Source organism: Teleopsis dalmanni, chromosome X (assembly GCF_002237135.1).
Source record: "Teleopsis dalmanni isolate 2A chromosome X, ASM223713v2, whole genome shotgun sequence".
In the NCBI taxonomy this organism is placed as follows: domain Eukaryota; kingdom Metazoa; phylum Arthropoda; class Insecta; order Diptera; family Diopsidae; genus Teleopsis; species Teleopsis dalmanni.
In genome coordinates, this window is record NC_051848.1 from 1,299,935 (window position 1) to 1,311,689 (window position 11,755).

Genomic DNA, 11,755 nt, shown 5'->3' on the forward strand with positions numbered 1-11,755 from the left:
AAAGTGCGAATAGTTCACATTGTCTGTGAGAACGAATCCGTATCCGACAGATTATAGCTGCAATCGCTGACAGAGGATAAGTGAAATAACATCCGCCGAAGCGATTCAGATAATAAGTAATTTTTGCATTCCTCCTTCCATGGATTCCAGAATGATGAATTAGCCTTGTTGTTAAAATAAATAAAGTAAATTTTCAGTACCCTACATACAAAGTTGGTTAAGTGTGTTAATAGTTTGATATTTTTTTTGTTTAAATGTATTTTATTTGATTAAATAAATTTTATAAAAGTAACTAGCTAATAGCATTGACAGACGGTAGCTAAATTATCATTAATGGGCTAAATTATAATTTATTTGCTCATTTAGCAGTTTTAAATGATCATTTATGGTCTTTAAATGACCGAATTTAACCCAATTTATTCATTATTTATTCATTATTTATCGATATATTTTTATATATTTTATATTTTTTTTATATAATTTTTATTTAATTAAAGCAAGTTTCTTTAATTTTTCTTGCTTATCCATTTTGAATTTAAAATTCTTTCTTTTGCTTTTTCAATAACAAAAAATATATGATACAGCAACTTCTTAATGATAATTTATACCGTCTGTCAGGGTATTTTTAAAATGATCATTTAAGGCTGCTTAATGATAATTTAGTCCGCTCGTCTGTCAATGCTATAACCATAATAATAATAAGCTAACAAATCATTTTAAACCGCAATTATGAAGAATTTAATCAGGAATCACGCAAAGTTTATTTATCACGCATTTTGGAATCGTTGCGACCAAAGGTCACAAGGTTTTAGACGCTTAAGGCGACTTGTTGGCTCTATTGACGCCAGTTAGTTAGCTTCATCATTCGGATGAGAGTACAGTCGCTGCAGGTGCATTGTTGCATTTCTCTGTATTTCTACCATCATCGTATTAATCCCTAGATCGCGATGTAGATCAGAGTTCCTAACGTACCATGGAGCATTTGCCACACCCCTTAATACAGCGTTTAGGAATTTTTGTATGATTTTAACATGCGTGCTGCTAGCGCATCCCCAGAGCTGAAGACCATATGTCCAAATTGGTTTCAATATTTGTTTGTAAATTATAAGCTTGTTATAAAGTGACAGTTTCGACTTCGTTCCAATAAGTCCTTTTATTAATCTGTATTTTATATTAAGTTTATTTCTCTTTTTTTACATATTCATTCCATCTCAGCTTTGCATCCAATACCGTACCGAGGTACTTAGCCGTATTAGAATGTGGAATTTGATTTCCATCAATGAAGAGGGGCATAAATCTGATATTTCGGTTTGTAAAGTTGACGTGAACTGATTTATAGTGGTTAAGTTTTATTTTCCACTTTTCAGCCCAAGCGATAATGTCATTGACAGAAGACTGCAGACGCCTGGCTGCTGTTAGTTCATCATCTCCAATCGCTAGAACAGCTGTATCGTCAGCAAACGTCGCTGTAAACGTCGCTGAGCTCGTTGGCAAATCATGTGTGTATATTAAATATAACAAAGGACCAAGTACACTGCCTTGGGGTACCCCAGCGTTGATTTTTTGGAGTTCACTGTAATCGTTTCCATGCTTAACACGGAAGTAACGATTGGTCAAATAAGAAGAAACCATATCGAAATACTTCAACGGAAAAATGTCTCTTATTTTTGTTAGTTGACCTGTATGCCAAACTTTGTCGAAAGCCTGGGATACGTCTAAGAATACTGCTGAACAGACTTTCTATTTCAATCGTAGAACAGCATTGAAGATGTTAGTAACTTTAACTATGCAGTTAGCTGGGATTTCTCTAAAAAGTTCTGCAGTTATGAGATCATATCCTGGTGTTTTTTTTAGCTTAAGTTCGTTCTTTATTATCATCATTACTTCAAGCTCGCTAGTTGGCGGCAAATTGTTTATGCTATTAGTACCCAGATTACAAGTTTCAACACCATTCTCACTACCAGAAATAGAGAATACTTTTGTTAAATGTTCAGAAAAAAGTTCAGCTTTTTCTTTATCACTATTGGCCCATTGGCTAGTGAAGGTCTTTATTGGTGCGTTATGAGAGGCTGGACGTTTTATATTTCGAGTGCATTTCCACAAGGAGTAATCTGTGCTGCGATCATTGGTCAAATCAGACAAGTATGAATGGAATTGGTTATTTTTAAAGCGGTTAATCTCAGAGGTAAGTTCTTTAGTCAGCCTATTTAAATTTGCTTTATCTGCTGGGGATCTCGAGTGTTGCCACTTTTTCCTCATTTTTCGTTTTTTTTGTAGTAGTTCTAATGTGGCTGTCTTCGATTTTAAGATTGTATGTCGAGACTTGCTTTATAATGAAGAAAGCAAGGAGGTCTGGTATCTTTTCTATATCAGTTGGTCAATACGTAGTGTAGTATCATATTAACCATGACCACACACAATACGTTGTGTGCGATATTTAATGTGTCACACCAAATCGAAACACTCAAATATCAAGCATGACCGAAAAACCTAAATTGTCATATATGAAATAATTTATGAGTCAGAAATTTGACTCGTCTATTTTGTCATTCCTTTATGACAAAATATTTGTATGCATATTTAATTGTTCTAATATGCATTTGACAATTTGGATTACGGCATGCTCAGCACATGAATTTGTGTTAAGTGTTTCACAGATCATATTGCAAGCGATCGTGCATGCAATATGATTTGCCCTCAATACAGTTGGTTACCAGATGTGTGCCACTGTGAAATATAATATAACTAAAAAAAAATGTATATAAGTTATTTTTGTAAAACATTATATACGTCTAATTTGGGTTAACCAATTAGACGATAGTAATATAAGTATCAACCAATAGAATCATTACATAAGATTCTATTGGAAATTAGTTGTAAGAAACTATGTTAGGTTTAAGAAAGAAATTTAAATAAAAGACAGTCTTAACATGACGAGCAAAACGGAAAGTTGTTTTATTTATTAATACAAAAATATAACGACATTTAATAAAATATAAACTTATTTTTACAGTAGGGTTTCTGGATGACATGCATTCACAGCCAGTTTGCTGTATTGCTTTTAGAAGTCTCTCCCCTTGGTTGTATGCTTTTCATTGAAGTCACCGCCGTTTGTGTTGCTGTTTGTAAGCTGTTTGTATTGTTCTGTTTTAATTTTGTGCCTTGCGGGCTGTAGACGGAAGTAAATTGTTATTAACATTGCAGATCAAGCGTAATGGTTATCGCCAGAAATTCTTCTCTGGAGATTATTTTCGATACGTAATACTTATAAGATTTCCGAATTAAAATTTCACTTCCTTCTCGAGCACAATTACTGGGATGTACTACGTGATGAAACTCGTAGTTTTTAAATTTTAGGTATGAATGATGTGTGAAATGCGTTTCAGTAATAAGGCAAACATCTATTTCTCTGGCTGCTAAAACAAGTTCAAGCTCTCTAAAATGTTTGAGTAGACCATTAGAGTTCCAAAGCATTATTTTTAGTAAACTTGACATTATTAATTAAGTTATCTGTTTTTGTTCCAACTTAGTAAGCCTCTTATCTAACATTTTATAGTAGCTTTCTTGTAGAGTTAATTTTTCTAACATTTGGTTAAGAATTTTGTGATTTTCATCAGGTTGGGGGTTGGATCGCACCATTTCAGCGAACGTTGGATTATTTTTGTTAGAAGGCTTTAAGTTTTTGTTGATCTAGCCAGATGGTTTATTTTATGTTGATTTTTGACCATCGCTTTATTTCGCTGGAGATTTTTATTCTTTTCTTGAATTATTTTATTTTTTTTTTAAGCTCTTAAGCCACTATACAACTTCTGTAATTGGCCGAATGTTCTTCTCCGCAGTTGCAGCATTTAGGTTGTTGCTGATCAGGCTTTTTGAGTTCTATTGTCTTATGGTTGCCGGCACATTTAACACATCGTGCTATTTTGCCACAATAGTTTTGAGTGTGACCATATTCTTGACATCTTTTACATTGTGGTATTTGTCTCGACCGCTTTATTGTTTCTATTTTAATTACACAATTCAATATAGTTTTGATTTCGTGTATTTTCTTAATATCTTCGGACGCACCAAATGTGGGCATAAACATGTCGAGTGGCTCTTTTGAGCCACTTATTCACCGCATTTAGAATGTTCAATCCTTTCCCTTGCAGATCAGTTACAATCTCAGACGGGTCACATGACTTTGGAAGGTGTTTAGCTATTACTTTTATCGGACGCAGTTGTTTATTTTCATAAGAATACCAAGCAATTTTTTGCGTAGATAGTGCTTTTGTTATTGATCTGTAGTCATTAACCTCAGATGTACTGATTTTGTACAAAGTACTATTTAAAAGTTTGATAGAAAATTCTTCTTTACAGCTGTTTTTAGTAATGAGAAGGAAATCTGAGTAGTTCATGCCTTCTGAGACCATAATTGTCGGTGAACGTGATGGTTTTTGGTCTGATGACACATTCTTATTTGCAAAGAATGATGCCATATTGTTGTCCTCGAGTCAGGAGAGCGTTCATTTCGTTTCTTTCGTAAGTTCATCTTCATCAGTTTCATATACAATTGGATTGTGCACATGTTTAGATTTTTGGGTAACAGATAATGGAGAACCTGTAAGCAACACTATGCTGTCCACATATCAGCAGATTGTGTATGTGTAATAAATACCAAATAAACAAATATCAGACGAATATGTTTTGTTTTGTTTTTTGTTTTTGATTTGCCGCTCGGAATATTATGAAAATATAGTCAATAAATAGAATAACACCGCGGGCGTGATATTTCGGCACTTTCGGCAAATTCTTTAACTAGTTATAATATTAAATTAGATTTTTTAATATTTTCGAATTTAATGTCGAGTTTTTTCTCAGGTTTCACTTCGAAAAACACGGAACGCACCACGAACGTGACTTACTTTTTCAAACGCAACAGATTGATTTGATGAAAATCAATCTAAAGAAGAGGCTACTTTTACACATTGTTTGTGAATTTTAAAAAAACGTCAAACTAAAAATATCCGTCTGTCCATCAATCCTTCTAATTTATTTGAAATTTATTTACAATTGCTAAATTGAAAGCAGCGTTTTATTTTTGTAGAAAACGTTAGTTTTAAGTTCAATTTATACTTTATTTAAAAAAATTATAATTTGAATTTAATGGAAGTTGAGATAACATAATTTAAAAAAAAATCACCAAGAAAAAATAATTTGATATTCAAACACGCGTGCTGCTCGTTCGGGACTTGAAAGGCAAGAGAGCTCAATCGAAAAACTAGTTTAGTAGGGAAGCTAAAAAACTGTATATAATGTACAAGGTTGACGAAAGTCAACATTGGGTTGCAAATTAACAATAAAAAAGTGAGCAGCATGCGCATTTTAAGTGTACAGTATGAATTAGATAAATTAGATAAATATTAATAATAGTAAATTAAAATAATATTAAATAAATCTCTCAACACCGACCGCGTTGAATCACTGAGCTATGTTCAATGTATGCAATATCAGTAGACAGGCAGCATCGCCAACTTGTGCACAGGTCGCCGCACCACTCCACTGCTTATTTTGACGTTAACAACTCGTATTTTATTGTCGTGCCCGAGCTTCCATTGTTGAGGAGGAAGATTGTCTTCGTGGACGACGACTAGTTGCGAGGTTCGGTTGTTCCATCTCAGTATGTAGTCTTTCGACCAGCACTGCCAGCATCTTCGTTTGACTTCGCGCAAGAGTCGCCATCTCTTTAAAGAGTTCATCTCGTTGTCTGTTACGTCGAGCGCGGATCCTTGCGGCAGCGTGAGCAGAGAACCCCCTATTAGCAGGTGCGCTGGAGTTAGAGCCTCGAGGTTGTTCAGATCTTGACTTAGCGTTGAACTTGGCCGCGAATTCAACACTGCTTTGATCTCTACGAGCACGGTGTGAAGTTCTTTGTGAGTGAGCAGAGCATTGTTGGTGGTGCGTAACAGAAGGCGCTTTGCCGATTTGACGGCTGCTTCCGACAGACCGCCGAAGTGTGGCGTATGATACCAATTCTTTCTTCTGGTTGTTGAATGCGTCTGCCAGCTCTCGAAGTTTTCGGTCAGCCCCCACAAAATTCGTTGCGTTGTCGCAATATATCTTCTTTAGGAGTCCGCGCCTTCCGGAGAACCTCTTAAGACAAGAAATAAAACAATCAGTTGTTAAATTTGTAACTAATTCTAAATGCACTGCCATTCACGTGAAACAAACAAACACAGCAATATACATTTTTACTGGTGGTCTTCCACGAATTTTCAGAGTAGTATTTACAGGGCCACAGAGATCGACACCGCATATTACAAATGGTCGTGATGCAGTTACTCGATCTGATGGTAAATTCCCCATTATTTGAGTAAGAAGCCTTGGTTTATAACGAAAACAATGAACCGTGAGGTTCGACTACACGCTTTCTTTCCATTTATTAGCCAAATTTTTTCACGAAGTATCGCTTCAAGGGCCTTCGGGCCAACATGACAATTGGTTAAATGAAGAAACCGTAGATATATTTCGACAAAGTGTGAGTTTTTTGATAAAAGAAGTGGACATTTAGAGTCGTAGGAGATCGGTGCGTTTAGAAGGCGACCACCTACACAGAGCAGTCTGCAACGTTGAGTTCTATTTTCAACTACATGAATAAATGGAATTAATTTTTCAAGTCCGAGTGATAACGTTTGAGATCCTTCAATTTAACAAATTTCGTCTGAAAAGTCGCGCATTTGAATGAATTCAATAACTGTTAGGAATGACCAATTCAATTCCTTTGCAGTTGGTACTATAGAAGCAATTATTTCGCTGCCTCTGCGAAAGAATCTCCTTTTGTGTAGGACTATTGCTTTAGAATTGTGTCAGCTATAATATTTTTATCGTCCTCAACTGCAAGTAGTGCAACGGTTAGTTTTCGTTTTTCTGACTTTTCTTGTTCTGGAGATGATGTAAAGTGCTTATTTTGCGGCCATTCGATCATGTCAAAGAGCAAATATGACGGGCCACGAAACCAAATTGAGTGAATCAACTTATCTACATTGCACCCTCTGGAGACTAAGTCTGCAGGATTTATCTTTGATGGAACGTGTCTCCAAACAATTTTGCTCGTCCCAAGAATGGACGATGTCTGCAACTCTGTTTGCAACAAATGTTGCTAGAGTGGATGGGTGAGTTTTAATCCAATGAAGTGTAATTTCAGAGTCCGTCCAAAAATAAATAAAATAAACATCCCCGATTTCGCAAGTAATTAACGACTGAATTCGAGACCATAAAGGGCACACAGCTCTAATCTGGGTAATAATTTTGTTCTCAAAGGAGCAACCTTAGATTTGGCAGTTAACAAATCAGAATGAATTCCATTCGTATCATGGATTCGGACATAGCCGTATGCTCTTATTGACGCATCGGCGAAACCGTGAATATCGCATTTTATATTTGAATGAATATGGATATACCGCGGAATGGAAATAGAGTCCATCTGAGTCAGGTTACTTTTAAATGCTTGCCAGCTAGAATCGAGATACATAGGAATTGACTTATCCCAATCAAGCTTCTGAAGCCAAAGTTCTTGCAATAAAATTTTTGCCTTAGTCACTATTGGGCATACTAGTCCGAGGGGATTGAAGAGTCAAGCTGATACTGATAGTATATTTCTTTTTGTTGCTCGCTTAAGAATGATACTTAAGCGTATCATTCTGGGTAATCCACTGGACACCTAGTACCTTTGTAGAATCATTATTATTAGCATTTAGGAAAAAGTCTGCCGAGTCATACGTTGAATGGTTTGAAAATCATTTCGCTAATTTAAGTCCTGCCGAATCAAGAATTTCAGTACATTCGGTACGATTTGTTTCCAATTTTTTCAGACTGTAGGCACCAGTCAATAGGTCATCGACATAGAAGTCATGTTGGATAACCCTTGCTCCAACTGAATGAGAGTTCTTGTACAGATCACTTAAGTAGTTTAAGCAACATGTTGCCAAGAAAGGAGCAGGTAAAGTATCATATGTCACTGTGATCAGTTTATAAACGCTAATCTGATCCATAGGTTTTTCCCTTCAGAGAATAAGTTGGAAACAGGTTTAGGAAACATGGAGCGGCAAGTGGAACATTTGAAGGAATGTTCCAGTTATTCATTGACAAAGTCTTGGTCGGTTGGTAGGTAGATATTAAATGCATTATCCTAAAATCCGTCGAGAAATTATGAGAATTGAAGCGGGATATCACAGTAGTATTCAATCTGTGCTTCATTGTAGAATTTACTTTACCAATGCTAATTAAGTTTAGTGTATCAGAGTCCCTTCTTAATTGAAGTCTCTGCGCAAGTTCTTCTGTTTTGAAATTAACCTGAGAACCTGAGTCCAACAGTGGTCTAGCTAACTGGTACTCTCCAGATTTACCTTGTATAGTGACTACCGCTGTAGCTAAGATGATGTGGTCATCACTCGATGAGGTGTGGTTTCCAAAGGCACGAGAAGTTGGTACATTAATAGGTTGTCCATGAGTCGGAACTGAACCTGGTTGATCTAAATGGGTAGAGTATTGATGCAAGAGAGTATGATGCGATCGGTTGCATACACGGCACGTGATGCCTTATATTTTGACACAGTATGCCCTCTTTTTAAACAATTCATGCATGACGAAGACGATTTAATGAACGTAAACCGTTCAGAAACTAATAGAGCAGCAAAAGCGGAGCATGAATTTATTATGTGTTCTTTCGAATTACAGAAGAAATATCTACTTTCCTCTTGCGAACTATTTTTTTTGGACATAAGTGAAGATTTTGCATTCTTACTTTGCCAGTTGTCCTGTTTTGGCCTGTTCGATCGAGATCTTGACGTGGAAGCTTCATCAGCAGATATGTGCTGATATCGTTTATTTAAAGCAGCCACCCAATCAGACCATAGTGACAGCTTGTCTTAATCTAACTGCTCTTCCCATTTGAACTTAGTAGCGGCATCGACCCTTGACATAACTAAGTGAATCAGAATAGCATTTGAAATGTTCTTATCATTTCCTACAGATAATAGGGATTGATATACATATGGCAGAAACAGTATCTATGATGTTGCGCAATGTAGAAGCAGATGGCTTATTCATTTCTGGAAGTTCAAAAAGCTGCGAGATACTATCAAAAAATATTAAACAAGTATTGTTATAAACTCTTTTTAAACTAGCTAATGCTTTTGGATTATTTATTTCAGTGAGTTGAAATGCGTTAATTGTACCAAGAGCTTCATCAGATAAACATGAAATAAGGTGGTTGAATTTTAAATATCTGCTAGCGAATGATCATTATGCACTAAGCTTTCGAAAAGGCTTATGAAGTTTTTGTATTCAGAATGTTTCTCGCTAAATTTAGGTAAACGCATTCTTGGCAGCCTGGAATGATGATGGCTGCATTCATGTGAAGTGTCAGGGATACTAGACTTGCGATTTTTACCTTACGCCTGTAAGAACAATGATTTTGAAGTAAAACAGATTTCTTCTAGATCTGGTCGAAAGCCATCAGTCTCGTTGATACACTCTATTTTTTGCTGACAAGTCATAGCCTGTTTAATATATGAATTCAGAATGTCTAACTTACATTCCAGTTCTAAAGGGTTTGAAGCAACAGTTCGTTCCGATATAATTTTTTTAATACGCAGGATACTGGGCACTACAGTTTCTCGCTGCAGTATTAATTTATCCAAATCTACACATTTTTGTGGAGATGGTTGTCGCTTTTTAGTTGACATAGTGAAATACAATTTAGCAGAATTTCGAACAAAGTAGATCAATGAAACAAAAAAAAAACGATAATAATATTGGAATATTGTTGAGCGACGGTTGTAGGTAAATTCCAACCAAAGTGAACGCGAGAAATTTGCGAAAACGAAAGATGCACTCACTTTGTTTATAATTGCACCTGCAAACTACTCAATTATTTATATTAAATAATTGGATTTACCGATTTATACGTTTAGTAAACGCAACCCTAGCTTAGTAAATTTGTTTCACGATTTGCATTATCTATAGAACTATTAATTTATAAAATAAATTATGAAAGCGCAAATAATTACCAGTGCAAAAGTTATTTAAAATACTTTTCTTGACTATTAAGTTTAGTCAGCATGACCTGGTACAACAATTTAATTATTTGCACTTTCTTACCTCGCAAACGGCAGTGGTGTAACAGTTATCACTGCAGCAACAATCTGCAGTAGCAGCGACGTCTGGGGCAGTTGCCTTATTATTTTTCATCGATTGTATAGCTTTCTTAACTTCATCTTTAGTTATATATATTCCAGTTGGCATACTTGTATAATAAATGTCATTATTTAGCCTACTGCTATCAGAAAAAACGTTTTCAATATATGTTTTCCAAACTCGTTTCTTTTCATTTATGTCCAAAACTATTTCGTTGTCATTACTAATGAGAAATGCAGTGGAAATTTTACGGTAAATTCCCGCAGTCTGTTTCAGTTTTTTGTGTAGATTGAAATCATCATGTAGTTATTGTAATCGTTCAATTTCTTAGCATTACTTATTTACCCAAACTGTTTTTGCTATACGGATTTTTTTCCTAATGTCTCTATTTAATTGCCAATATAGATCTTGTTGTGTATTCTTATACTGACAACATTTATTCATCAATTTCACTATATCTTCGGAAATTTAATGATTTTTTATTTCTTTCCTACATGATCCAAGAGTATTTTTTGATGTGGATATAAGCGTTGTCTTGAGTTGTTCCTATATGGTATTTGGGTTCCTAGAATCAATACTACTAATGCGCTGATTTTTTAATAAACATTTTATGTCATCATTTCTTAGCTTTTCTAAGTTGAGTTTAAGTCTTGGTTTCTTTTTGCGATTTGATTCTAGTCTTATACAAATTTTCTCTATTAGAAGATTATGATGGTACGTCTGTCCCATGGTAAATTGTGACTTTCTTAACTGAAGAGTAGAAACGATCATTAATTAGGACGAAGTCTATTTGATTTCTGATAATGTTTTCAGGAGTGTCAGATGGAGATTTCTATGTATATAGCCTACGAGGTGGTAGATTGAACAAAGTATTTGGAATCTTTAATTTGTATTCTTCACAAAATTGTATTAGTCGATCTCCTCTCTCATTTCTAGTCCATAATGGCCCACAACCCCTTGAACTTCTCCTCTTCTAACATTTGCATTCAAATCTCCTTGAATGATGTTTATTTCATGTGATTTGGTGAGTCACATAAGTTCATTTAATTCAGTGTATGCGTCCACAGTTGGCGTATATAATTGAATAATATTTATTATAAATGGTTTGGCATTTATTTTTACCATTATGGACCTATTGGATTTGGGAATGACAAATTTTGCAATATTCTTTTTCATTAGAATGCCTTTTTTATTACGATGATTTTTGTTTTGATTGCCAGAGTACTAAACCTTTGTATTTTGAAAAAAGAATTCTCCACAGTTGGGCCACTATGTTTCGCTTACACCAAGTATATCTATATTGTGTTTCTTCATTTCTGAAATTATGTTAGCTAATTTTCCAGCTTCATATAAGCTTCTAGTATTCCATGTTCCAATGTTTCTTAACATCCCCGGGGATTGTTGGCACCCTCATAATGCCGGAGACTGAGGGCCATGATTGTGGTTGTACTTCCATTGTTGCATGATATGCTAGGATATGTACTTCAATGCTTCCCCATTTACCTCTGACAACAGACACTGAACCGCTGTGGATTGCCTTTAGCTGCGATATTCACTGTCGACCTTACCGGCTACGCTA